The sequence below is a fragment of the Chiloscyllium punctatum genome, chromosome 13 (genome assembly GCF_047496795.1).
Source record: "Chiloscyllium punctatum isolate Juve2018m chromosome 13, sChiPun1.3, whole genome shotgun sequence".
NCBI classification, from domain to species: domain Eukaryota; kingdom Metazoa; phylum Chordata; class Chondrichthyes; order Orectolobiformes; family Hemiscylliidae; genus Chiloscyllium; species Chiloscyllium punctatum.
The window spans coordinates 5,945,456-5,973,011 of record NC_092751.1 but is presented as its reverse complement, the minus strand read 5'-3'; positions in this window follow the sequence as shown (position 1 = coordinate 5,973,011).

The following is a 27,556-nucleotide window of genomic DNA, read 5'->3' as shown; positions in this document are numbered from 1 at the left end:
TACCATTCAGAATGCTCATGGCTGATCCGAGTGTGTCTGACCATCCGTCTCCCGTCTGTTCCCATTAAACTTTGACTCTCCTGTCCGGCAAAGATCAGTCAAGCTCAAACTAAAATATCTAAATTAACCGAGTCTTCACTGCTCCCTGAGGATGAGGACACCACAGACAGCACAACAGTAAAGGGAAAGGGACATCCTTCTTTCATTGTGGGACACAGTTTTTTTAAAAAAACCGTGTTAACCTCATATCAAATCACTGCCCCTTTTCGGATAAAGTGGTACAATAACTAGGAAAAGCCATTAACCATTCTTCCCTCCAACCTTTTCCCACATTACCACTGACTGTTTCCAAACAAATATGATGCTGCTGCTGTCTCAGGAAGAGAATACCTGATAGCATAACACCATACGGGCATTAAAAAAGGAGCAGAATTAGACCATTTGGTTCATCGAGTCTGATATACCATTCACTCATTTCTAATATGTTCCTCAACATCATTCTCCTACCTTCTCCCTAGAATCCTTGATCTCCTTTTAAATGAAAAACTTATTTATTCGTGTCTTAATGGCACTCGTGTCTGTGTCTTAATGTGCATTTATGTGTCTGTTTGTCTATTTGCTTGCTATTTTTGTATTTGTGTGACTATGTCTGTCTGTCTTTGTATCAGCCTGTGTGTTTATATCTGTGTTTGTGTCCGTTTGTGTGTGACTGTTTATGTCTTTGTGTGCTTCTCCGTGTGTGCATGCTTATCTCCTTGTATGCATTGTGCATGTTAGTATATTGGGGTATTTAACAATGCGTCTGTGTATATCAATGCCTGCATCTCTGTGCAATGGGGTATCTGTTCTTCTGCGAGTGAGAGAGATGAGGTTGGAACTGACAGCAGGTTTGAATTGCGAATTGCTCTTTACTGAACACTGCTCCTTATTCGGTTGGTGGGAGGTGGACGTTTCAGATACTCCACACAAGGTCTCTTGGTCCTCTCCGGAGCTCTCCAGGATCCTCCCCACATATCAGGGTAGGGGAATGAGGGAACGGATATCCGGCTCGCCACCACCCGGGTTGGCCCTTTCTGTCCCATTCCAGGCTGCTTCTCGTGGAATGGCAGAAAGGGAGGGAATGAGTGAGGGTGGGAGTGGATGGCCCTGTTGTAAGTGCTGGACTAGGTGAGGTGTGACATGATGAGGTTGCCGGAGGGAGTCTGCCCATAGTGTTGTATCTATGTAGTGCTATTAGTGTGCGGGGCTATTGCATCAAGGAGATAAAATGTGGGGGAGGGAAGTTGCTGAATGCAACAGTGAGTGTGGTCGTGCTTGAGCCTTATTTGGAGATAGAGTGCGAGTCTTGGACGAGGGTCGCTGCTATAAGAGACATAGAGTGACTGTGAGGGAGCAGTGAGAATATACAGTGACACTTATCCTGACAGAGCGGAATGGATATTGATGCTTGTCCTGTATTGCTGGACATGTCTGCAGATCATCTCAGCATCGAGGTGAGCCTCCCTGAATGTCTTATCCCAGTCTATCACTAATAACGACACAGGCTCTGTCCCTCAGATTTCACAGAATGGGTTTGGGTGGGTCTTACAAATAGCAAGGAGAAACAAACTTGTTGTGTTATATATCTTAACCAAAACTGTCGCGCAAATATTTTGCATCATATGCTCTGGAAATTATATATGCAACTATATGCAAAGGGAAGCTATGACATATTGATATTATCGCTGGGCTCTTAACCCAGAGACCCAGGTAATGTTCTGGGGACATGGTTTCAAATCCTGCCATGGCAGATTGTGGAATTTGAATTCAATAAGTATCTGGAATCAAGGGTTTATGATGATCAGGAATCCATTCCTGATTGTTGGAAAAACTCATCTGGTTCACTAATGTCCTTTCGGGAAGGAAACGGCTGTTCTTATCTGATGTGGCCTGCATGTCACTCCAGATCCAAGGCAACGCTGTTGACTCTTAACTGCCGTCTGGCATGGCCGTAAATACTGATTATCTAGCCAAGCCCCCCATCCTGTGAATGAGTAACAAATACTCGTGGGTTCTGCAGTAATAATGCATAGTGTCAAGTTGCATCGATACTGAGTTAACTAAGTGACTGCTAATGTTGTGAAAAATACATTCCTTTAGTGTATATCAGGTAGGTTGAAGAGTAAGTTGTGAACCAAACTAGAGAGCAGATTATTTCGGATTTGGTGTTGTGTGATACTGATTAAGGATGATCAGCCATGATCATATTGAATGGTGGTGCAGGCTCGAAGGGCAGAATGGCCTACTCCAGCACCTATTGTCGTTTGTCTATTGTCTATTGTCTATTGTGTGGTCGGAAGGACTAATTACTAACCTTGCTCTGAAGCAGCTTTGGAGGAGTAGTGACATTAATATGTTATATTTTACACGGCGTCTGCATTCAATGTGGAATGTTTGAACATTCTGATCAAACATCATGGAAACCTAGAGGTTAGAGTGTCAAGTTCACTCCAGTGAATTGGGAAAATACAATGTAACATTCAGTAGGAGAGCAATGATTTTCGGGCGGCACGGTGGCACAGTGGTTAGCACTGCTGCCTCACAGCACCAGGGAGCCGGGTTCAATTCCCGACTCAGGCGCCTGACTGTGTGGAGTTTGCACGTTCTCCCCGTGTCTGCGTGGGTTTCCTCCGGGTGCTCTGGTTTCTTCCGACAGTCGAAAGATGTGCACGTCAGGTGAATTGGCCATGCTAAATTGCCCGTCGTGTTAGGTAAAGGGGTAAATGCAGGTGAATGGCTGGTTTGCGCTTCGGCATGTCAGTGTGGACTTGTTGGGCCGAAGGTCCTGTTTCCACACTGTAAGTAATCTAATATAAGATTGTTAGACCCATATGGTCTTACAGCACGGAGACAGGCCATTCGGCCCAAACTGGTCCATTCACACTAACCCCATTTCCCTGTATCCTTCTAATCCTTTCCTACCTGTGTATTTGTCCAAATGTATTTTAAATTTTGTGAATGTACCCGCCTCAACCACTTCTGCTGTCAGCTCATCCCATATGCATACCACCCTGTGTTTAAAAGAAATTGCCCCTCAGGTTCCCTTTCACTCTTTCCCCTATGACCTTAAATTGATGCCCTCTAGACCGTGATTGCCCAATCCTGGGGAAAAAAAGACTGAGTGCATTGACTCTATCCATGTCTCCCATGACCTTACACACTACTATCAGATCCCCCTCAGCCTCATACATTCTAAAGTAAAAACTCCTAGCTTGTTCAACCTCTCATTATAACTCAGATCATTGAGTCTTGGCAACATCCTTGTAAATTTCTTCTGCACTCTTTCCAGTTTAATAAGATCCTTCCTCGAGCAAAGTGAACAAAACTGAACATGACGCGACAAGTATGGACTCGTCAACATCTTGTATAACTGCAACATAACTCCCTAATTTCGGTACTCAGTGCTCTGACTGATGAAGGCCAGTGAGTCAAATGCCTTTTTCAGTGCCTTGTCTACCTGGGACTCCACTTACAGAAAATGGTGCACCTGAATTCCCAAGGTCAATCTGTTCCATTGCAATCCTTAAGGCCCTGCCAGTCACCATGAAACTCCTGCCTTGATTTGACTTTCTAAAATGCAAGAACTTACACTTATCTGAATTGAATTCCATTTGCCATTTCTCGGCCCACTTCCCCACCTGATCAAGGTACTGCTGTAATTTCTGAAATTTCTGATAACCTTCCTCACTGTCCACGATACCACCTATTTTAGTGTCACCTTGAAACTTACAAATCATGCCTGTACACTCTCATCTAAATCATAGATATGTGTAATATATGAATATATGGTCGCAGCACCGACCCCTGAGGCATTCCACTCTCACAGGCCTCCTGTCCGACAAGCATCCTTCCACGATTTCACTCTTCCTCCTATCATCAATCCACTTTTGGACCTAATTTGCCAGCTCCCCCTCAATTCCATATGATCTAACCTTCCAGAGCAGCGTACCATGTGGAACCTTATTGAAGGCCTTACTGTAATCCATATAGACTATATATACAACCATGCCCTTGCCAAAGTTACTGGTCACTTCATCAAAGCAGTCTCACAAATGTGTGAGCCATAATCCCCCATTCACAAGGCCCTGTCTTTCCAAATGCATGTATATCTTATCCCTCAGAATCTTCTCAAGTAACTTACCTGCTACAGATTTTAGGTTTACTGGTCTATAGTTCCCCGGTTTTTCTTTGTAGCCCTTCTTGAATAAGGGCACAGCATTCACTACCTTCCAGTCCTCCAGGACTTCACCCGTTGGCTACCGCTGATGCAAAAGTACCAACCAGGGCCCCCGATATTTCTTTCCTGTCCTGCTGCAGTGCTCCTGAATATATCTGGTCAGTACCAGGAGATTTATAGAAATACTACAAGGTCTGAAAAATATCTTTATTTATTTCAGGTAAAACACCCAAGCGTGAGAAAGTGAGTTAACAATGATTAGCATAATAAATTAAAGATTACATGAATCACAGGAAGTGACTTCAGAAGAATTCCAGACTTTGTGGAATCCTGAGAATTCTCAGAAATTTACGATCCAGAAAAGGAGGGCCAAGAAATGGGTAAGGAAATCAAAAAGCGAAGATGCATGCAAACAAACAGGAACTCAAAGACTGCATAAAACTATGTTCTATATTTCAAAGGAAAGAGAGAAGCATAGTCAAATGTGGAAATCTGCAATCAGGCGAGACGAGTTTATTATGGAAAACAGGGAAATGGCCAAGCAAATAACCAGTTACCTCGCATCTGTCTTCATGGAGGAAAATCCAGAAAATCACCCAGAATTACAACGTCATTATATAGGACTTATGGATCAAAAGACATAAAGTCAATTTATATCAGTAACAAGGCTCTACTTGAACATGCAGCTGGATTGAGCATTGTTCACCATGACAAACCAGATGTAGTTCATACCAAAATCTTCAGAAATAAACCACTGATAGAAGTATTAGTTGCACTGTCGATGACTGTGTTCTATTACCCAATGCATTCTGCATCGTCTGGAAGCCGTTGTAGATAAATGGACATTAGTAAACGTAATCCAAGCACTATAGATGTACGGTAGTGACCCAAGCATCTACAAAGGGAAGGAGAGATAGTGTGGAGAACTACAGACCAATTAACTTGTTGGACTCTATCATATAGGATGTGATATTCGTTATTTAGAAACTAACAGCAACATTGGAGAGAATCAGTATGTATTTCTGAAAGGGCAATCATACTTGACAAACTTTGGAATTGTTTGAAGTTGATTCTTACAGCATAGATAATGGGGAACCATTACAATTGGCATATTTTAGATTATCAGAAGGTTTTCTATAAGAACTCACACAATGAGTTCATAAATGCAATGAAGGTGAAGGGTATTTGGAGGAATATATGCAAATGGTAAGTTAAAGTTTGGATTGCCTTGCTTTAAGGGAGTCAGAATATAGATGTAAAGACATTTTGAAGCAGTTTAATAGCGTGTTGGTGAGTACTGTACCTGGAATATTGAGTACAGTTTTGGTCACCAAATCTGAGAAAGAATATACAGACCACAGAGGAAGTTCAATGGATATTCCCCAGATTAATCCCTCAATTGGCGAGATTGCGTGATAATGAAACTCGGCCTGTGTTCTCGAGAGTTTCAAAGAATGAGAGATGGGTCACTGTGAAATCCATAAAATTCACAAAACATGTGACAAGTTGGAAATTAACAGGATGTTTCTCCGGCTGCCTAATCCACATTCAAGGGAAATAATGGCAGGATAAAGGACAGACCATTTAAGACTGCAATAAGGCGGAAATTCTGCAAGCGTTGGGGACTAACTAACACAGGGGCATGGAAACCTGCTGGCAGGGCAAGATTAGGGAGAATTCCCAGATATTCTACAAGTGTGTCCAGTGGAACAGAATAACCAGGGAACAGGTAGGTCTCATTAGTGACTTGCCAAATTGGATCCAAATGAAGTTTAGTGGTAGGAGACACAAGGTGGTGGTTGACTGCTTGTGTGACTGGAGGCCAGTGTCCAATGGTATACCACAGGGATCAGTGCTGTATCTCTTATTGTTTGTGATTCCGAGGTGCTGATGTTGGACTCGGTGGGCAATGCTGGAAATCTCATAACACCAGGTTAAAGTCCAACAGGTTTATTCAGCGGCACTAGCTTTCGAAGTGCTGCTTCTTCATCAAAGCGCACAATCACCTGATGAAGAAGTAGCGCTTCGAAAGCTAGTGCCTCCGAACAAACCTGTTGGACTCTAACCTGATGTTGTATGATTTTCAACTTTAATATTTGTGGTAATCATAAATGATGTCGCTGTGAATATGGATGAGGGGTGGGGAGTGTGAGAAGTAAGTTTGTGTTTGATACACAGATTGGCTGTTGACTGGCATTGAGGAGGAAGGCCTTAAGTTAGGGGAAGATACAGATGGGATGGTCATCTGGGAAGATCAATGGCAGATGGAACGTAAACCTGATAAATATGAGGTGATACACTTTGGGAGAAGGAACCAGACCGGAGAGGACTCAATGAATGGCAGCACACTAGAAAGGTCAAAGGGTGCTTCTCCACATATCCCTGAATGTGAGTGGACAGGTTCATACACAATTTGGGAAAGTATAAGGGACTGTAAACATTGAGGCGCAGATTATAAGAGCTATGCGGAACTTTGGTGTGGCCAAGATGGAAGACTGTGTATAGTTCCGGGGACCATATTACAGGAAGGATGTGACTGCATGGGAGGGTTTGCAGAGGGGATTCACCAGAATGTTCCCTGGGATGGAGCATATCAGCTATGGAGAGAGGCTGGATAAGCTTGAGTTGTTTAGTTTGGAGGAGAGGAGGCTGAGGGGTACGTGATTCTGAAGGATAGGATGACGAGGAGCAAGGACAGGGTGGATGGACAGCAGTTGTTCCTTTTAAGTCAAGAGGGCACACTTTTAAAGTGAAGGGTTTGCGGTTTAGTGAGGATGTGAGGATTGCTTTTCAGCCAGTGTGTATTGGGGTCTGAAGTACACTTCTTGAGACGGGAGATATCATGGCAAAGTCAAAACTATTAGAATATTCACGGTCGTGCACTTGAAATGCCTTAAGATTCACGGCTAGGCGTATTATGTCGGAAAGTGGGCCTTATGTAGACCATGCTGTATTTCTGATAGTACAGAGTCTTTGCTTCTGTGATTGTATGGCTGTAGAAGGCCAATCAGTGAGTACCTTAAAATAGGATTTGATAGGTTTCTGAAGAATATCTTAACAAAGTTTATAAGACAGAAATTGTTATATTTTCGGAAAATATGTTAATGGCAAAATTAAGAGAAAAAAATGTGCAGCTTTCTTACAGTTTGATGTCAGATAATTGAGGACCAGGAAATGGTAGAACTATGGAACAAAAGTTTCAGTTATGCCTTCACAGAGGAAAACAAAATAAAAAGAAAACTTCCTAGGGATCTTTAGTCTGGTTAGAAAAAGGGAATGGAATGAAATTAGCAACTAAACAGTTTAGAGAAAGTATCGGAATGAAATTAATGTACATAGACAACGTCAACAGAGATTTATGAAATGGGAATCATATTTGAGAAAGTGGCTTTTAGCAACATTATGAAGAAGGTATCAATGTAATACGAAGGGTATCAGAAAGATTTTTGATAAAGCCCCAAGCCTATTGTGCGAATTCGAATCCTGAGGGACTCGGTCTAACGTATGGTCATGGTTTTAGAATGGGACAGTTGGCAGGAAACAGTGCGCAGGAATAAAACAACATTTTTTTCAAAATGGAAGTCTAGGAGGATATAGCAAGGATCGTGTCTTGGGCCCCAGCTATTCCCAATACACATCATATATTTGGCTAAAGGGCTCAAATGCAATATTCCCAAGTCTGCTGACAGCACTAAACGATATCAGCATGTGAGTTGTGAGGAAGATGTTAAAAAGCTCCAAAATGACTGAGACAAGTGAAATTCCTGGGAAAATACGGGGCAGATGGAGAGTAATGGCAGAGATGAGATGTTGTGTACTTTGATGGGAACAATAGAATGGCAGCCTCTCATTTGAAAAGGGAATGTTTGAAACATGTTGTTCTATAAAGGAACTTAAGCTGCATTTTCGTTTATTTCCGTGCAGCCCTCTGAGTACATGTGACAGTGAGTCTGAAGCCAGAAGTCAATACTGGGAATGTCATTGACACGCTGACCAGTGTATTTAGACCCAGCAAGTGGGGAGCTGTAACATTGAAAAGAATCTGGGTCACCTTGTACACCCGTCACTAAAGCAATATTGTAGGAGCAGTAAACATTTAGACAGATAAATGATGTAATCACCTTCATTTCAGGGGAATTGAGTGCAGGAGTAAAAGTATCCTACTGCAGCTCTACAGGGCCTTGGTGAGACCCCATCTCGAACATTGTACAGTATTGTGTGCAGTTTTGGTCTCGTTACCCAATAAAGGACAAACCTGACATTGAGGGAGAGCAGGGAAGGATGACCAGACTGATCTCTGGGATGACAGGCTTGTTGTAGGAGCAGGGTTTTGGGCGACTGGACCTGTATTCCATGGGATTTAGGAAAATGAGTGGTGATCAGGGTGAAATATATAAAACTCTGACAGGGCGAGACAGATTGTATGTTGGCTTGGATGCCTCAGACAAGGGGCCACAGCATTAAGTACAGAGAGGCCACTTTGCATTGAGATGAGAATAAATGTATTCACTCAGAGACTGGCGAACAAGGAGTACTCTCTCCCAGCTTGGGCTGTGGAAACCTAGGCACTGAATATAAATAAGGATTTCTGGGAATTAAAAGGATAGGGAGAGAGCGAAGTATCGTGTGAAGATAGAAGATCAGCTATCAATCCAGGTTGTTCTCCAATAACTCAGTCGCTGTGTTCATGTGCAACACCGTGTTGTGTAAAATCGTGCAATATTAATAATGGGGTCTTGGGAAAAAGAGGTTAAGGGGCGAACCCCTAAAAATATTAGTAAAGCCAAAAATTTAATTTAGTCTAACACACATACTAGCACAGTCTAAATAAATCTTTAAGTCCCATATTGTAATAAAACAGTGCTGTAAATGTGACACTTTCAAAATACAGGTCACTGACGACAGCAGTGTACCTGTCACCACACTCTTCACCAGAAAGCGCGTGAGGCTGACTGATCACGTGATGCCGATGGGGAAATTCCAGTTCTCCTCAAGATTCTCCCCACAGTTTGAAATAAAGTTCTTTCTAAATGGATACTACAATTCCCCGTTTCAGGCTCATTTTCAAGGCTTCCCGAGCGGATTGCATTCCTGTATTAGCTGAACACATTGTTGTACATTTTGCAGACAGAGGATCCTGAGGCTGGGTTTTGCTGTTCAGTTGGTTCCCGGCAAGGAATTGCGTCACAATGAACGGGAGTTCACTTTATGGAAAAAGGTTCACGAATCACATTGCAACCAAATTGTATTTAATCAACATGCGTTATCTGAGAACTGCCTGTATATTGAATGGAGGAGCAAAATTGATGGGCTGAAGGGACTACAGCAGTTCTCACTTTATATTTCACAATGTTTAAACATATTATGGGATATGAATATTGTATGGGTAAAACTGCCTTAAGGAGATGTTCGACCATTAACTTGCACAGAGAAAGCTCAATGTGTTGTGTGACGTACTCATTTCCCGAAGTTCCTGTACAGTTTGTGGGAAAGCTCAGTAAGTGTTGTCACAAACCGTCAGACATTAGAAAGGAGGTCTCTGCAGGGTCAACAGGACTATGTTTCCCGTTCCCTTTTCCGACACCAAAGTTGGAGCCAGGTGTTCTCTCCGGGTATATTCTTTAAGAGTTCGGAGCAGTTGATACAATTGAGTGTCTTGCTTGGCCGTTTCAGGGACTATTGAAGAGTTTATCACATGGCTGTGTAGTCACTTTTAGGCCAGACCAGGAAAACACGGGAGATTTACTTCCTGAAAGTACATTGGGGAAGGAAATCGATGTTTACAATAAACATTTGACACAAGATCACTATTACTGACACCAGATTTTAGATCTTGATATGTTAATAATTGTTTTTATCTTCCACCAGCTGCCCAAGCATGAGCCTGGTCTGTATTAGTAATCCAATGACAATTCCACGACCGCACCATCTCCACATGGAAACCTATCTGAAACCACACTGAGCTGGTTATTTCTGTGCTACTTGACAGCTCTGTCAAATAGAACTCCCACCAATTTGACTGTCGTGATGGGACTGATGGGGTGGTAATTGGTCAGATTGTATTTATTCCCCTCTTAGGAAACTGGACATAGCTGAGTAATTTTCCACGTTGCCAGGGAGATGTCAGAGTTGGAGCTGGAATGAAACAGCTTCCGCAGTGACCCGGCTTATTGTACCGCACAAGTCTTCAGTCCCATTGCAGGAATGGGGTCAGGGCCCATTGCCTTTGTTGTATCGACTGTGTTCAGCGGTTTCTTCATGTCACGTGCAGCGGATCGAATTGGTTGACGACTGGCATCTGTGATTCTGTGGGCATCCTGATAGGGTAAGTGGGATCATCCACTCAACACGTCTGGCTGAGGACAGTGCAGACGCCACATACTTGACTTTTACACTGATGTGCAGGACTGTTCCATTACTTAGGATGGGGATATTTGTGGAGTCCTCTCCCCCAGTAAGTTGTTTAATGGTCCGTCGACATTCATGCTTGGATTTGGCAGGATGACAGTACTTCGATCTGATTTGTTACTCGTGGTATAATTTCTGCCTCTGTACCAGATGTTAGTTCTGCTGTTTTGAGAGAAACCAGCCAATTGCGGTAGCTTTAATGGGTTTTCATCATATAAAGGTAAACATAGTACAGACCCTGGCATGTTCACCCACACTCGTCACTGAACGAGAGATCGGCTTGAGGGTAATGGTGGACTGAGACATTATCCTGGGGGAAAGGTTACAGATTGTCATTGAATACAATTCTGCTTCTGCTGGTGCTGCTGTGACCTACAGCATCAGATGATAACGCAGTTTTAGCTGCAATATCTACAATTCAATTCTACTGACTGTCCCCCAGTTCACACCGAGACCCATTCACCCATCAGCCCTGTATTCAGTGACCTACTCTGGTTTCTGATGCGGCAACCCTTCCATTTTCATATTCTCATTCTGCTGAAATTCTTTCCTTGGTGTCACGCCTCCAATTTGTTACTTTAACTCAATCAATTTAAGTTACGAATCTAAATCTTTTCCTTTCAGTAATGCCATCTTCTGTATTTGAAGTGAATGTGTTTCCTTCTGTTTTTCTCCCTGACCATGATTCAGAGCTCTGCAGTATCAGTGATGCCATCCTTATGCAGTTCCAGAGTTAAAGAACTTGTCACCATGTGTTATTGTTCAGTTCCCAGTGTACAGCACTCCATGTTCGACAGGATGTTTGAGCATCTTTGACATTCATCGTTGGAAATTGTTCAAAAACAGAAATTGCTGAAGAAATTGCTGAAGATGTTGCAGCATTTTATGGAGTGAATGCAGATATAAACTTTCAGGTCCAGTGAACCTTCTAAAAAGCTCCCGGTTTCTCTAGCAATTTTTGATATTTTTATTTCCAGTATCGATCGTTATTTTGTAATTGAAAATATGTTCTGTGCCGGTATTCATTTCTGGAGAAACTCAGCAGGTCTGTCAGCATCTGCAGGGACAGAGAAACAGGATTAGTGTTTCAAGTCTAGTGTGACACTTCTTCAGAACTCAAAATGATTGGAAAATGTGCTTTAAATCCCTAGCCAGAGTTGGGGAATGGGTGAAAGGGGAAAGAGGGTGTGGCAAAAGATAAAAGAAGATTCTGTGAAATGAGTTTAAATTAAGATGCGATGGGGAAAGGGGTTCTCTCTATTGAGTGCAAGATAAGGAAGACACAAGCACACAAGGTCATTGGGAGGCCAGGAGGGGGAATGTTGACTATGTTTCATTATATAGATCTGGCCATAGATACGTTTTCATTGTCGAGATCATCACCCCCGTTAGACAAATAAATTCAGGTGCGTGACTTGTTATTGGCACTAAATAAGCGTTTCATGCTGCCTCAGTATTGTAATAAGGAGAAAAACAAATAATAGTATGAAGTTTTGACTGAGTATTGTTTTACTGTCATGTTTAATATAGTTTCAAATTTGCAGCGCTTATCTTTAAATGCTTGTTCTTGAAGTTAGTATCAGTTGGAGTATAGAAGGTTGTGGGCTGACATTATAGAAGTTTATGAAATCAAGAGAGGTACGCATCGGGTGAAAAGCCAAGGGCTTTTCCACAGGAGGGGAGAGTTCAACCATAGAAGGCATAGGTTTAAGGTGAAAGGGGGAAGATGTAAAAGGGACGCAGGGGCAGTGTTTTTATACACAGTGGTATGGGTATGGAATGAGCTGTCAGTGGAAGAGTGGTAGATGCCAGTACAGCTATAAGATTTAAAACTCATTTGGACAAACATACAAATGGGAAACATTTAGAGGCTTATGGGCCAAATGAAAGCAGATGGGGCGAGTTTAGATTGGAAAACCTGGCCAGCATGGACATTAAGAAAAGCTTCACGCAGTGTAAATGTGGGTTTGTGAAAAGGAAATTATATTTAGCCCTGTAAGATCATGCAAAGATTTCTGGAGATGCCTGAAAATATAACAAGCGGACTTGATAAAGGGGATCTAGTAGAAAGAGGCTTTTCAGAGATTTTCCGCAGGGTATTACAAAATAAAAGATCTTACTCAAGCCAGAAGCTTGTAGGATGACAGATAATATATTAACATACGATGATGATTGGTTAACACATAGAAATCGGAGAGTCAGGATTAATGGATCTTTATGATAAAGGTGTATCTGCTGGAGCACCACACATATCAGTCCGATGGCATCGGTTATTGCAATCTGTACTGACAGCCTGAAGGAGGGAGCTGAGTGCAATATACATCCGAGTTTGTGTAAGACACTGAGAACCAAAAGGCTGGCTGTTATTTAATGGAGAGGACTTCCAGAAAAGGAGGAGTACAAAGTGATTGGAGTCTTCCTGAGTATGAAACATAACGTCAGCATGCTGTTGCAGCAAGTAACTAGGTTGCATCATTAACCGGCTTCCTGAGATGAAAGGGTTGAGTTATTCAGAATCTCTATAATGGTGAGGTGATTATTCATTGGAGTTTTAATGAATGAAGAGGGATACTGTTGAAATATACAAGATACAAAGCAGGCTTGAGAAGGTAGATGTTCAGAAGTTGCTCCCGTTCCTGGGCAGAATGTCAAACTCGAGGATATAGATACCGAATAAGGAACATCGATTTCAATCTGAGATGCAAAGTGATGTCCTCTCTCAGAAGGTAGTGAATATCTGGAATTCCCTAACCCAGAGAAATGTGGAGAGATACAGGAGTCAGCATGAAAGTGGAGTTGAGCCCTGGAGTAGATCAGCCACGTTTTTATTTTATGACAGGGCTAGCTTGAGGGGGCGAATGACCTACTTCTGTTATTATTTATTAATTTCACATGTTACACTATTGGAAACTAACAGGTTATTTTCCTGGAAGTCATGTTGCACAATGTTGCATTCAGGGACAACAGATGATTTATTTCAGTTAACTGTAGGTGGGGTATAGGGGCTGTATACCCACCGTATCTAAGTCTGTAACATGACCCACATCTGGACCAGAGGTTACAGAGTGGGGAAGCCTGGAAAGAAAGCTTGGGGGTGGCGGTGGGCTCCTGACCCAGCCTGGATTTTGCAAGTAGTTTTCCGAAACTACACCTAACCATCGGAGTGACCTCGATGTGCCTCTGTGTAGCAGGTCCGAAGGGTTGAACGTAGCATCAGAACATGGCGCTGAGGGACATGAGTGGGGCATTCAGCCCATTGACACTACTCCACCAGTAAATAAGATTGTGGTTCATCTCATTGTGTTCCCAGCTGCACTTTGCACCCGATGCACCATTATCCCTGATGCACCTGTTTGTGGAAAATCATTTTATATTATATCAAAGCCAGCCTCGATATAATATAAAGATTCAACCATCCCAAACTTCCGGGAAAGAGAATTTCCACTGGAATAAATTCCCACTTGGTGAATTTCCCCGAATTCCTGCTCTGACTGAGGTTGGAGGGTGTCACTGTTTCATTTTTATCCCACTCCTCCACTGCTCCCAACAAATTTAAAATTTAGCTTAAAATGTGTTGCTGGAAAAGCGCAGCAGGTCAGGCAGCATCAAAGGAGCAGTAGAATGGACATTTCGATCATATGCCCTGCTTCAGCAATGAGGAGGGTATGCCAAGCAGGCTACGATAAAAGGTAGGGAGGAGGGACTTGTGGGGAGGGGCGTTGGGAATACGATAGGTGGAAGGAGGTTAAAGTGAAGGTGATAGGCCAGAGAGGGGTGGGGCGGAGAGGTCGGGAAGATGATTGTAGCTCAAGAAGGCGGTTCTGAGTGTGAGGGACTGGGAAAAGGTGGGGAGAGGGGAAATGAAGAAGCTGGAGAAATCTGCATTCATCCCTTGTGGTTGGAAGGTTCCTAGGCGGAAGATGAGGTGCTCTTCCTCCAGGCGTCGTGTTTCCACCGTCTTGCGATGGAGGACGCCAAGGACCTGCATGTCTTTGGCAGAGTGAAAGGGGTAGTTAAAGTGTTCAGCCACAGTGCGGTTGGGTTGGTTGGTGCGGGTGTCCCAGAAGCTTTCTCTGAAACGTTCTGCAAGTTGGCAGCCTGTCTCCCCAATTTAGAGGAGGCCATATTGGGTGCAGCGGATGCAGTAAATGATGTGTGTGGAGGTGCAGGTGAATTTCTGACGGATATGGAAGGATCCATTGCGGCCTTGGAGGGAAGTGAGGGGGGAGGTGTGGGCGCATGTTTTGCATTTCTTGCAGTTACACGGGAAGGTGCCGGGAGTGGTGGTTGGGTTGGTGGGGGGTGTGGATCTGACGAGGGAGTCGCGGAGGGAGTGGTCTTTCCAGAACACTGATAGGAGTGGGGAAGGAAATATATCCTTGGTGGTGGGGTCTGTTTGGAGGTGGCGGAAATGAAGAAGGATGATACGTTGGACATGGAGATGGTGGGGTGGTAGGTGAGGTCCAGTGGGGTTCTGTCCTTTTGGTGATTGGAGGGACGGGGTTCACGGGCGGAGGAGCGGGAAGTGGAGGAGTTGCGGTGGAGAGCATCGTCAACCACGTCTGAGGGGAAATTGCGGTCTTTGAAGAAGGAGGCCATCTGGGTTGTTCAGTATTGGAATTGGTCCGCCTGGGAGCAGATGCAGCGGAGGCGAAGGAATTAGGAACATGCGATGGCATTTTTACAGGGGGCAGGGTGGGAGGAAGTGTAATCTAGGTAGCTGTGGGAGTCGTTCGGTTTATAGTAAACATTCGTGTTGAGTCGGTCGTCTGAGATAGAAATTGAGAGGTCTAGGAAGGGGAGAGATGTGTCTGAGACTGTCCAGGTAAATTTGAGGTCGGGTGGAAGGTGTTAGTAAATTTGATGAACTATTCTCCGAGTAAACTTTAAATGTAACCAGGTTGGTGATATGGTCGATCATAAAGTTATCAGACTTGTAAGGTTCAGTAACAGGAACAAGTCAGGCAGATTTCTTTAGTCAGCCACAAATAACTAATAGAAGTGACGGATGTGCATGATGGATATCTGGTTAGCACTGCTCCCTCCCATCATCAAGGAGCTGCGTTCAATATAACCTCAGGCGACGCTCTGTGTGGAGTTTGAGCATTCTCTCTGCAGATTTCTGTGTGGGTTTCCTCCCAATGCTCCAACAGTCCAAAGATCCGCAGCTTAGAGTGGATTGGCCATGCTAAATTGCCCATCGTGCCCAGGGATGTGTAGGTTAGGTAGGTTAGTCATGGGAAATGCAGGATTACTTGGATAGAGTAGGGGGGCAGGTCCGGTGGATGCTGTTTGGAGGGTCAGTGTGGAGTTGATGAACGGGATATCCTGCTTCCACACTGTAGAGATTCTGTGAAAAAGGCAAGAAATTTGGTCTATACCCAGTGGGTATCTATCTGATCCACTCTCATCTAGGTCTTGTACGTTTCAATAAGATCATCTCTCTTTCCAAGAGTGATCTGTTAAATCCTTCATAATATAAGGTACTCATTCCTGGAATGCGTGAAGTGAAACATCTCCGAACTGCTTCCAATGTAATTATATTCTTTCTCAGATAAGGAGACAAAGAAAAAATAATCTCACACTCAGATCTTGCGTTTTATTTTTTTTTCTCAGTGTTGTGGTTCTTTGTAACTCTCTTCCTCACAGAGCATTGTAGGCAGAGATATTGAATAATTTTGAGGCACAGACAGAAGGTTCATAAATAACAACGGAGTCAAGGATTATCGGGGATTGGCAGGAATGTGCGGTATGGGGGTAAATGTAGACAGTGGTACCAAATGACACTGCTCCAGAACATCCAGGAATATAATTCAAAACGAAATGGTAATATCGATAAAATGTTAAGGGGGAAGCCCAGATGGTGGCGATCTGGAAGGTCTGTTTTACTGGGGTCTGCATCACAGCACAGGCAAAGTGGTTCTCTCACCCACCCCATACCAACCAGTTACTTAACATTCAACATTAAAAAGAGCGATAGAATCTTTACTAATCCCGTTTTGTCAAGTGGAAATGACAAAACAGGGGAAAGGATTGAGTAAGTCCCAACACGTGGTGCACCCGTCAGAAGCATCGAGCAGGCTTGAGGCTGTAGCTGCAACCCACTCTGCTCGTTCAATAGACCCAGTTATCCACCAGGCCTTGGTCACTGAGTTCACCAACTTAAGTGAAATGATTGAAGGCATGACTGAACAGAAGTTCAGCTGTGGCTAGAACCGCTCTCAGACGTGCTCCAAAAACATGAGCAGCAACTAGACAGCCTTGGAAACAGAACATACAATGTCAAGTGACGAAATGCATTGACTGAGACTGCGATCAATTCCTCTCGGGAGGGGATCCTTCCCCTTGAAATACAGGTCCATACCTTAACTGAACAAGATGACCACCTCGAGAACAGGGACAGGATGAAGAATGTTCACATCGTCGATCTGCTGGGCCAGACAGCAGGTGGTCAGCTCGTGAGTTTTTCGAGATCTTCTGCTGTGATTCCTTCACTTCGAAGCTGAAGAGGGATGGGTGAAGACAGTTCATCGGGTTATGGCGCGGCGGTTAGACTCAGATCAACGCCTTTGCCCTGTCCTTGTGCGGTTACATAGTTACAGGGATAAACAAAAACTGATGGAAGCTCAGTGTGGTTTCTGATGGCTTTAATTCACGAGAGCTCCAGCATTATATTCTTTCAGGACTTTTCAGCATCAGTGATTCAGGAAAGAAAATCTTTTGATGATATCAAGAGTCGTGTAAGGGAACTCGGGATTCAGTATTCCTTATGGTTCCCAGTGGTGTTCCGTATTGCTTTGAATGGATCAATGAACTCGACTGACTCTCCAGAGAAAGCGAAAACTTTGTGGACATTTTAAAGTAAGCTGGATGTTTAGATAATCATTTTTCTCCCTTAAAGAAATGTTGTTGGATTTTTCTGGTATTAACCAGTGTTAAATTGTAGTCGGGGATGGGTAGAGTTCACACTTTTAACTTCTTCATTAGTATTACTACTCGTTTTCTCTTTCCTTGCTTGTGTCGGAGGTGTGGCTCAAGCTGGAGGGAGTTACAAAGGTAGTTGTGATGACAAACTGCCGACTGAAGGACAGTTGAAGCCTGGTTTTTGTTATTAATTGCCCTGAATGCCATATTGGTAGCGGGCAGAAGATAAAGTTTTGGGATATGTAAGCGTCCCCAATGGGAGGGGATAATTCCCCTATAAAGTGTCATTAGCACTTGGGATTTTGTTTCATTCATTGTTTTTTAATGTGTTCAGCTTTGGAAAGTTTTGTGAGCTTATTAGTTGTACTAGTTTTAGTTTGTATAGTTTTTAGGGTCGCTGAGTCTTTTATCATTAATGCTCAGCGATGTGTAATTCGATGTGAAACTCTCTCGAATTCAAATGTTGCTGCAGTGTGTTATGGATTATTATGTGCTTAAAATCGTTTACCTGAAACATTAACGGCAGTGATCTGCCAGTCAAGAGAAAAAATGTAATTTGTCGACTTAAAAAGAAGGGGGTGGATGTTCCTCCATTGCAGGAGAGGCACCGTGATGACAAGGAACATTTGACGTGACAGCAGGGTGGCTTTATTCGGGTTTATTTCGCGTCTTTTAATACTAGGAGTAGGAGAAAAGTCATAATGGATAGTAAGAATCTTCCATTTAAATTATTAGATTGCATTTAACACTCATGGAAGGATCATAATCCTCAAAGCCTTGAACTACGGGAATTAATACAGTATTTTGAATGTTTATTGCCACCCAGTGCACCCTCTTAAAATCCTGGTAGATGCATTTCCCAAATTAAGTTATCTTGCATCGTGGCACATTATTGTAGAAGGATATTTCAACTGTCTTATGTACCCCACAATGGACAGAATGTCCAAAGGTCCCCAATATCCTCATTATAATGTACGTAATTAGTGGATTTCTGTGCAGAATCAGAGCTGGTGGATGTCTGGAGGCAGATCTACCTCACAAGTAAAGATTTTATTTTCTTCTTGAACCCGCATAAATGGCACACGAGGGTTGATCTCTTCCCCATCCCTGCAACAATCTTAGATTCGTTGGCATTCTGCACAATTGGGAATATTATCCCAACATACCTGCCCCAGAAGTGGGATAGAAGTCACATAAGATTATGTTGTTTGCAGATGAAGGTCTTATATTTGTGTCAAATCCCGCAATTTCGGAAGCTCACGGGATGCAATGCATTAATTTGCTTGTGGCCTTTTTGAGCTTTAAGATTAATTTTACAAAATTGGAGCCCATGCCTATGGGATGTCTTAGGGTTTTGAGGGTAAATCCTGTTTTCCTTTTAAATGGACGGGGAGGTGGGGGAGGTAGCTCTATTTCAGTATATTCATTACATCCGTTTTTGATCATTTATTTAACGTGAAATATGTCCATTTGTTTGAAAAATTAAACAAGACATTCAAAGAAGGGAGGCACCTCCAATATCCTGGCTGGGACGGATAGCTGTTCTTAAAATAATGTTCTTCCTCATTTACTATTCCCTGTGTGAATACTTCCTTTGATGTTTCCCAGACAGACATTTAGGAGACTTTATGGCTGGTTTAGCTATTTCATTTGGGGCCACAAGCGACTCTCTATCAAGCTAACCAAATTTTAACTACCCCGCAGATTGTGGGGAGTAGATCTCGCAGATTAAAAGCTATGAATTCAGGTCTTTTTTATCCTATGTTAGTGCCTGGGCCGCTGAGGACTCGGCGTCAATAGGATTAGATATTGAACCCTCTCAGACAAAGTGAACCCTTATTGGTCTGCTGGTCTTAGACAAAATGACAACACTTATGGAGTATTGTCATAACCCAATAATTATCAATACTGTTATAGCTTGAATCACAATGCGTCAGATCGAGGGCAATACAGCCAAAACCGTGTTTCTTACCCCTATAATTGGTATACCGGGTTTTGATCCTGGGATAATGGATTCCAGGTTTAAACTGTGGGCAGCAAGGGGTGTGCCTTGCTTGAGTGATTTAGGATTAGTAGAATCCTTTCAGTGTGGATACAAGCCCTTGGGCCCAGAAAATCCACTTTGACCCGCTGAAGAGTAGCGCACCCAGACCCATTCCCCTACCATCCTATATTTACCCTGACTAATGACCCAACCTACTCATCACTATGGGTGATTTATCAATGATCAATTCATCTAACCAGCACAACTTTGGACTGTGGGAGGAAACCCACACAGACACGGCGTGAATATGTTAACTCCACGCAGCCAGGCATCCAAGGCCGGAACCAAAGCCGGGACCCTGCTGTCGTGAGGCAGCAATGCTCACCACCGATCCACCAAGTGTTATTTGAGGGAGAAACGATTATGTCATTTGATCAAATAACTCGTACATATGGATTGGCTAGGAGAGACCTCTTCTCAATCTTTTCCAGATGAGAGATTTGATTTATAAAAAAACACACTTGTAACAGACTCTTACAGATCCAATAGACAGAAGAGGGTGCTTATTTCTTAGAATTCACTCTCTGTCAGTACCCTTTATCATTAGTTGGAGAGTGTCCCCTCAGGCGAAACTGTGCAGCTTTGTGATGTCTGCGAGAGAGAGTTTGGGCTTCAGGCCACTTCGGAAACATGGGAGGATATTTGTGAAAATGCTCGAAGAATTTCATCTACAATAGGATCCATTCCATGCAGTTGAAAATTCTTTAAAGGGTCTATCTGACCCTAGATTATCTCCTAAAATTCAAAGTGGGATTATCTTCAGCATGTCCGAAATGCAGAATGACTACAGGCACACTTTCTCATTGCATGTGGTCCTGCTGCAGGCTTCATATATATTGGAGCACTGTATCAGGTGTGATAGAGTGGGTCATGGGGACCGAATTGGAGATAGACCTGGTTTCTCTTTTCCTGGGCCTGCCCAGCGTATCTTACACAGATGCACATGTGAAATAATATCCTTACTTTCTGTGCTAGGAAAAGCATTCTGTTGTGTTGGATGTCTGAAACCCAGCCGCCGCCCCCTCCCCCCACCACCGGGTCAACGTAAGCTCTTCATGGAGAATACCCCTTTGGACTTTTTCACTAGCATGGTGTACCAAAAAACAGAGATTTATATAGGACTTTGCAGACCTTTTTGGATAACCATGATACAGGCTTATTTGGCACTCTCAGAAGGGCTTTTATACAGCCCTGACGATATTATCTAATGACTCTTATATCCAGAGAGGAAGAATAATGAACAGAAAAATGGATATCAGTTAATGCTCTTGAAGAACGAGAGCTATCATTTTGTTACGCTGAGCTGCATTATTTATTCATTATTTATTGCTTATTTTTGTTTTTCTTCTGTCCGTTTAGTGTTTTTAACTTGTTTTGTATGTACATGCACATGCGTGTAATTTTGATCAGTTATTTGAGTTGTGTTGCTATTGGTTTATTATAATATTAAAAATCCATTTTTCAATAAAGATATTTTTAAAAATATTAAAATGCTAACATTGATAGAATAGAGTCCCAAAGAACTCTCATTAGAGAGACCACTCATGGTGGTTTAACCTGAGGGTCACCACACCTCGGGTGATGGGGTGAGGTTGAGAGAGCATCCCCTTCATGGTAACCTCTGTCAGTGTGAGGAACTGACCCTGAACTGTTGGCCTCCCTCTGTATCACAAACCTGCCGTCCGGCCAACTGAGTGGGAGACAGTGTAACTGTTACACACAGAAACAGTCACAGACAAAGGGAAAGAGAAACTTTCATAACAAGGAAAGTGGTACAGTTCAGATAACGGTCAAGATAACGGCTGAGGGTAAAAACGTTCTCTTCTCGAAATTATATTTTATAACAAGACGTGTTTAGCTGTTTTTGGTTTAATATTTAATGTGAGTCAAGTGAAATAACCAGAATTACACAGTGTGATTGGATATCTATAACTATAAAATAAGTGTATATTTTTGTTTGGTCTGTGTAAAGCATGCTGACCATTGCATGAAAGTATATAATTAATGGAATAGACTGTTAGGAGAGTGCGTTCCATGGGAAAAGCCCTCAAACAGGCGCTTGAAGAAAACTGAGGTAAAAGTGCCTGAGTGCCGTCTGGACAGTGACAGGAACCCAGGGGGTTGAATGACTGAAAGTTTCTGTAACATGGAGCTGAGAAAAGCATCAGATCAGCCGGGACCTATTAAATGCTAGAGCACGTTTCAAGGGCTGAATGGCTTCAACAGGATTTGAAATGTGTGTGATTTGGAAAAAGTGCATCCCTACTCCTTCCTCTTATGTGGTTACACACTGGATCACTGCATTTTCCTGAAACTGGGCATTATTTGGAACACTGTGTGGAACATTCCATAATTGGTATTCTCCGGAATATTCTCTCACTGTGTGGGGGATATTGCAAAGGTGTGTGTGTGTGAGAGAGAGAGAGAGAGCGAAGCTGCTGCATGCGACGATGAGAGTGGTGGAGCATGAGCCTTGTTCGTGCTATAACAGATATACAGTGAGTGTGAGGGAGCAGAGAGAATACGGTGAGCCTTACCCTGACAGAGCGGGGAAGGTTATTGATGCTTGTCCTGTACTGCTGGACATTTCTTCAGACCGCAGATACTCCACTGAGCTGGGTGGTGAGCACAGACCATGCTCAGTGGGTCTGGTGGTAAGGCCCCCTCTGGGAAGGCAATGGTCCCCCTCTGTACTAGCCCATCCACTATGCACACCATGCAGCGTCAACAAACTGTGGTATAATTGCCGCTTATCTGCCATGCTCGGGGTAAACTGTGCAGGGCAGCTCCAAACTGAAAAAGCTCAGCCGTGTGCCCCTTGGCCTTTTAAAGATGGCACCAGTGCCAGGGAACACGGAATATCTAGGGAAATCCTGGCGACTGTGAGTACCTCCAATCCTAATGGGTGGCAGAATCGGGCTGGAATTCAATGAGAGGTGGGTGGTATTTAATGAGGTGAGTTCGATAAGATAGCACCAGGAAACTAGCTCAGCTTCGTACAGACAATCCCTCTGTCACACTCAATGAAAATGACACTGAGACATATTACTGTTTTATACAGTTCAATGAGCCGAAGACTCTGCTTTCCTCACTCCCAGATACAAAGCTGCAGAACAAATGCTCATTCAAAACTCTCCATCGCCTGAACTCACAGCAATATTCCATTCACTCAAGTTGCATGATACTATCGAAATGTCTTCATATCAGCATTCTGAAACTTGTGAACATATCTTTCCATGACATGTTTTCTCACTCTGTTCCTCTCTGTCTCTATCCCCAAACGCACATATTTACAGTCATACATTTCTACTGCATGGAAACAAGCCCTTAGGCCTAGCTGTTCCATGCCGACCAAAATGTACATCCACACTCAGCCCATTTCCCTGCCCTTGTTCCTTTCCTATCCATGTATTTTGCCAAATACCTTTTCAATGTTGCTATTGTACCCACCTCAACCACTTCCACTGGCAGCTCAGTCCATATGCAAACCACACTCTGTGTAAAACAGTTGACCCTCAGGTTCCTTTTTATTTTTGTCCTCTCCAAACATGAACATTTGTCCTCTAGTCCTTGGTTCCCCAACCCTGCAAAAAAAATTAAATATTCACCCCTATGCATATTCTAACTTGTACAAATTCTCCCTATAACTCACACCCTTTAGCCCAGGAAACATCTTTGTAAATTTGTCCTACATTCATTTTAGTCCAAAAATATCCTTTGTAGGGCAAGGTGAACAAAACTGAGCACAATACTCCAAATGCAAATTTAACAACATCCCGTACAACTGCAACATAACGTCCCAACTTCTATACTTAATGCCCTGATGAAGGCCAGTGTGCCAACAGCCTTCTTCACTGTCCTGTGTATCTGCGACTCAAATTCAGACAATCGTGCACCTGATTTCCAACATCCTTTTGTTCCACTACACTCCTTAAAGCCCTCTCATTCACCATTAACGTCCCACCTGAACTTGACTTTCCAAAATGCAAGACATCACACTTGTATTTGCTATTTCTCAGCCCACTTCCCCAGCTGATCAAGGTACTGCTGCAATTTCTGATAACCTTCCTCACTGTGAACAATGCCTCCCATTTTAGTGTCATCTGCAAACTTACTAACCTTGCATGTGCACTCTCATCCAAATCATTGATATAGATAACAAACAGAAATGGGGACAGAACCGACCCCTGAAGCACTCCACTAGTCACAGGTCTCCAGTCCAACAAGCATACCTCCACCATAGCCAGTTGCTTCATAATGTCAAATCAATTGTGTCGCCAAATTGCCAGTTTACCTTGGAGTCCATGCGATCTAACCTTCTTGAGCGGCCTTCCACGTGGAACCTTATCAAAGGCCTTACTGAAATCCATATAGACTATGTCCACCGTCCTGCCCTCGTCAAAGTTCCTGGTCACTTCTGCCAAAAACTCGAACAAAATTTGTAAGGCATGATCTGCCACGCACAAAGCTATGCTGACTGCTCCAAGTCAAACTTTGTCTTTCCAAATTCATGCATATCTTATTTCTCAGAACCTTCTCAAGTAGTTTACCGAAAACAGATGTGAAGCTTACTGGTCAATATTTCCCAGGCATTTATTTTCAGCCCTTCTTGAAGAAGGGCACTACGTTTGCTACTGCCCAGTCTTCCAGGACCTTGGACTCTTAACAGTCTTATCTCGCCTCTTGCAGTGCTCTTGGATATATCTAGTCAGGACCAAGAGATTTATCTGACTTTGTGCATTCTCATATGTCCAACAACAGCTCTACTGTGATATGGACAGGACTAAAATATCTCAACTAAACTTCCAAAGGTCACAGGTCTTCATGTCTTTCTACATGATAAACACATAGGGGAAATTGAGGACCTCAACCACCTCTTGAAGTTGTACACATACGTGCCCATTTTGGTTTTCAAGGCGTCCTCTTCTCTCTCTAGTTGTTCTTTTTCTTTACTATAGTGATTTTGGATTCACCCTAATCCTCTCAGCCAAGGCTATCTCATACTCCCTTTTCGCCTTGCTGATTTCCTTCTTCATTAAACTCCAATATCTCCCGTGTACCTCCAGGGATTCCCTTGATTCCAGCTGCTTGCACCTGGGGCATGCCTCCTTTTTTTGCTGGTCAGAGCCTCAATATCTCTTGTCATCCAGGGTTCTCTCTTCCAAACTCACTTTCCCTTCACCCTGACAGGAATATATAAACCTTGAACTCGAGCTATCTCACTTTTACAGCCCTCCCTCGTGCCCAATATCCTTTTACCTGAAAACAAACTACTCCAATTAACCCCTGCAATCCCCTGTCTAATTCCAGCAAAATATGCCTTGCTCCAATTTAGACTTGAATCTGTGGACCAATTTTGTCCCTCCCATAACTATTTTAAAATTAATAAGCGCTAGTCACTTTTCCCAAAATACTCCCCCACTTTACCACCGTCACCTATTCATCCCTATTTCCCAACAGTAGGTCGAGTTTGTCCATTCCTGTGTAGGACCCTTTATATACTGCTTGGGGAAACTTTCGTGAACAAACTTAATAGATTACGTTCCATTGAAGTTCTTAACCATCTGGATGTCCCAGTTTATGTTAGGAAATTTTAAATCTATTATGACAATCCTATTGCTCCTGCTACTCTCATCTGTTTCCCTGCCTCTTTGTTCCTTCAATTCCCATCGTTGATTTGGAAGCTTATAGTACAACCACTATAACATCACCATCCCCCCTTTCTTCCTTGCACATTCACAAAAGCTCATCGGATATTATCTCAGTTATTTCATCTTTAAATACTTGTGTGATACTCGCCTTGATCAGAATATTGGCCTATCAACTGTTTCCATTTGCAATGAGTTTCACATCTGCAGCATCCCTTTTCAAGGTACATTGGAGATATGGAGTTGTAACTGGATGGCAGCTGCATATCCTGTCACTTCCATCATGGGCTGCAAGTTTCCCCACACTGGGCAGTGATCTAACACAGTGTTACCGAACAATGCAACAACCTGTGTTTATATATGAATGAACCAGTGCGGTCTACACAGCTCCCCATGCTGGACATTTAGCCCAGGATTATAGATCAAGTATTGATGTGGGCTGCACAGAGTTCCATTCTGGATATTGCTGGGTTGTATTCAGCAGTACACTAGCCATATCTACACAATGCTCCATCCTGAATGTATTATGGATGAGCTGGTTATGGGAGTTTGATTGCGAATGTGAGAGAACTAAAAATCTGGCAATACCTTTATTTTGTGTTTTCATTCTTGTGATTGGACCCTTCAAATCCTGACTCATCCTTAGACCTGACCCTCTGGATGAGTGATGGTGATTGTTGTTACAGCATCTGGGTGTGCAATATGACCAACAAATGGCGCAGATGCTGCAGAGAGGACAGTCTCCGTAAAATGGGATGAGGGAATCACCATCAGATCAGCCGTGGTCTTAGTGAATGGTGGTCCAGGATTGAATGGACCACGAATGCAACTTATTCATGTATTTATTTCTTTTTCCAAGCAAACTCCCCTTCTCTCCCAGTGTCCCATACTGGTGGGGAGTGAGGTACCTCCTCCTATTCCTGCATAACAGGACCATGGAAACTCACTAACCTACAGATTTCCCTGTGGCCCAGTTTCGAGCAGTTGAGTGACTGCCTCCTGAACCTGTGTCCCAATCTCAAGCAGTTGAATGACTGCCTCCTGATCCCAAGTTTGTGAAAGTAGATGTCCTCCTTCTGCTCCAGAGTAACAGGCTCCAATAGCTCTGTGCTCACCTGCTGCTACTGTGGAATAGAGTTGAGGGACTGAATGGCCTCTTCACATTCCTTACAGCTTTTCTTACAGCATTGACTAAAAGCAATTCTCCTGCTTCTGTAAAACACCATCAAAATCTGAATGATGTATTTTTGTATTTATCTCTCAGTAATTGAGCAAACAAACCGACTGACAGAATTCAGAAGCTGAATAGCCTCCTCCTGTTCCTGTGTTATACACTCAAGAAGCAATAGAGTATCAGAGATGTACAGCACAGAAAAAGATCGTTCAGTTCAGTCGTCCATGCCGACCAAATATCCGAAATTAATCTCGTCCCCCTTGCCAGCAGTTGGCCCATCTCCTTCTAAATACCTCCCATGCATGTATCCACCAAATGCCTTTTAAATTGTGTAACTGTACCTGCCTCCACCACTTCTTTTGGCTGTTGAATCCATACACACAGCAGTCTCTGTGTGAAAATGTTATCCCTCATGTCCCTATTTAAATCTTTCCACCTCACCTTAAACCTTTGTCTTCTAATTTTGGACTCGCCTATCCTGGGTAAAAGACGTTGACTGTTTACCTTATCTATTCCCCTCATGATTTTATAAACCTCTTTAAGGTCCCCCCTCAGCCTCAACACTTGAAAATAGCCCCACTCTATTCAAACTCTCCCTGTAACTCTAATCCTCCAACACCTGCAACATTCTTTCGCATCTCTTCTGTACCCTTTCAAGTTTGACATTTTTCCGACAGTAGGGTAACCATAATTAAAAGCAATTTTACAAAAGTGGCCAAACCAATACTCAAATGTAAATGATTTGTACAAGTGACAAAAGGCAGTGGACCCACTATTGATCTTTGCGACACGCCACTGGTCACATGACTCCAAGTTTATTGAACAAATGTCCACTGTCACGCCCTGTCTCAAATATTCAAGAACATTTTGGATCTAAATGCTGAGCTCTCCCTGGATCCCAGGCAGTCTAACCTTGTTAACCAGTCTACCATGTAGAACATTTTGGTTTTCTTACTGAATTCCATAAAGACAACATCCACTCGCCTGCCTTCAGCAATCATCTTCATCACTTCCTCTAAAGATTACATTGAGTCCTGAGATGTGAACTCCAATGTACAAAGCCCTCTGCAGTCCTTGTATTTTCAAATGCATGCACATCCTTTCCATCAAAGTTCCCTCTAACAAATTAGTCACCACTGACG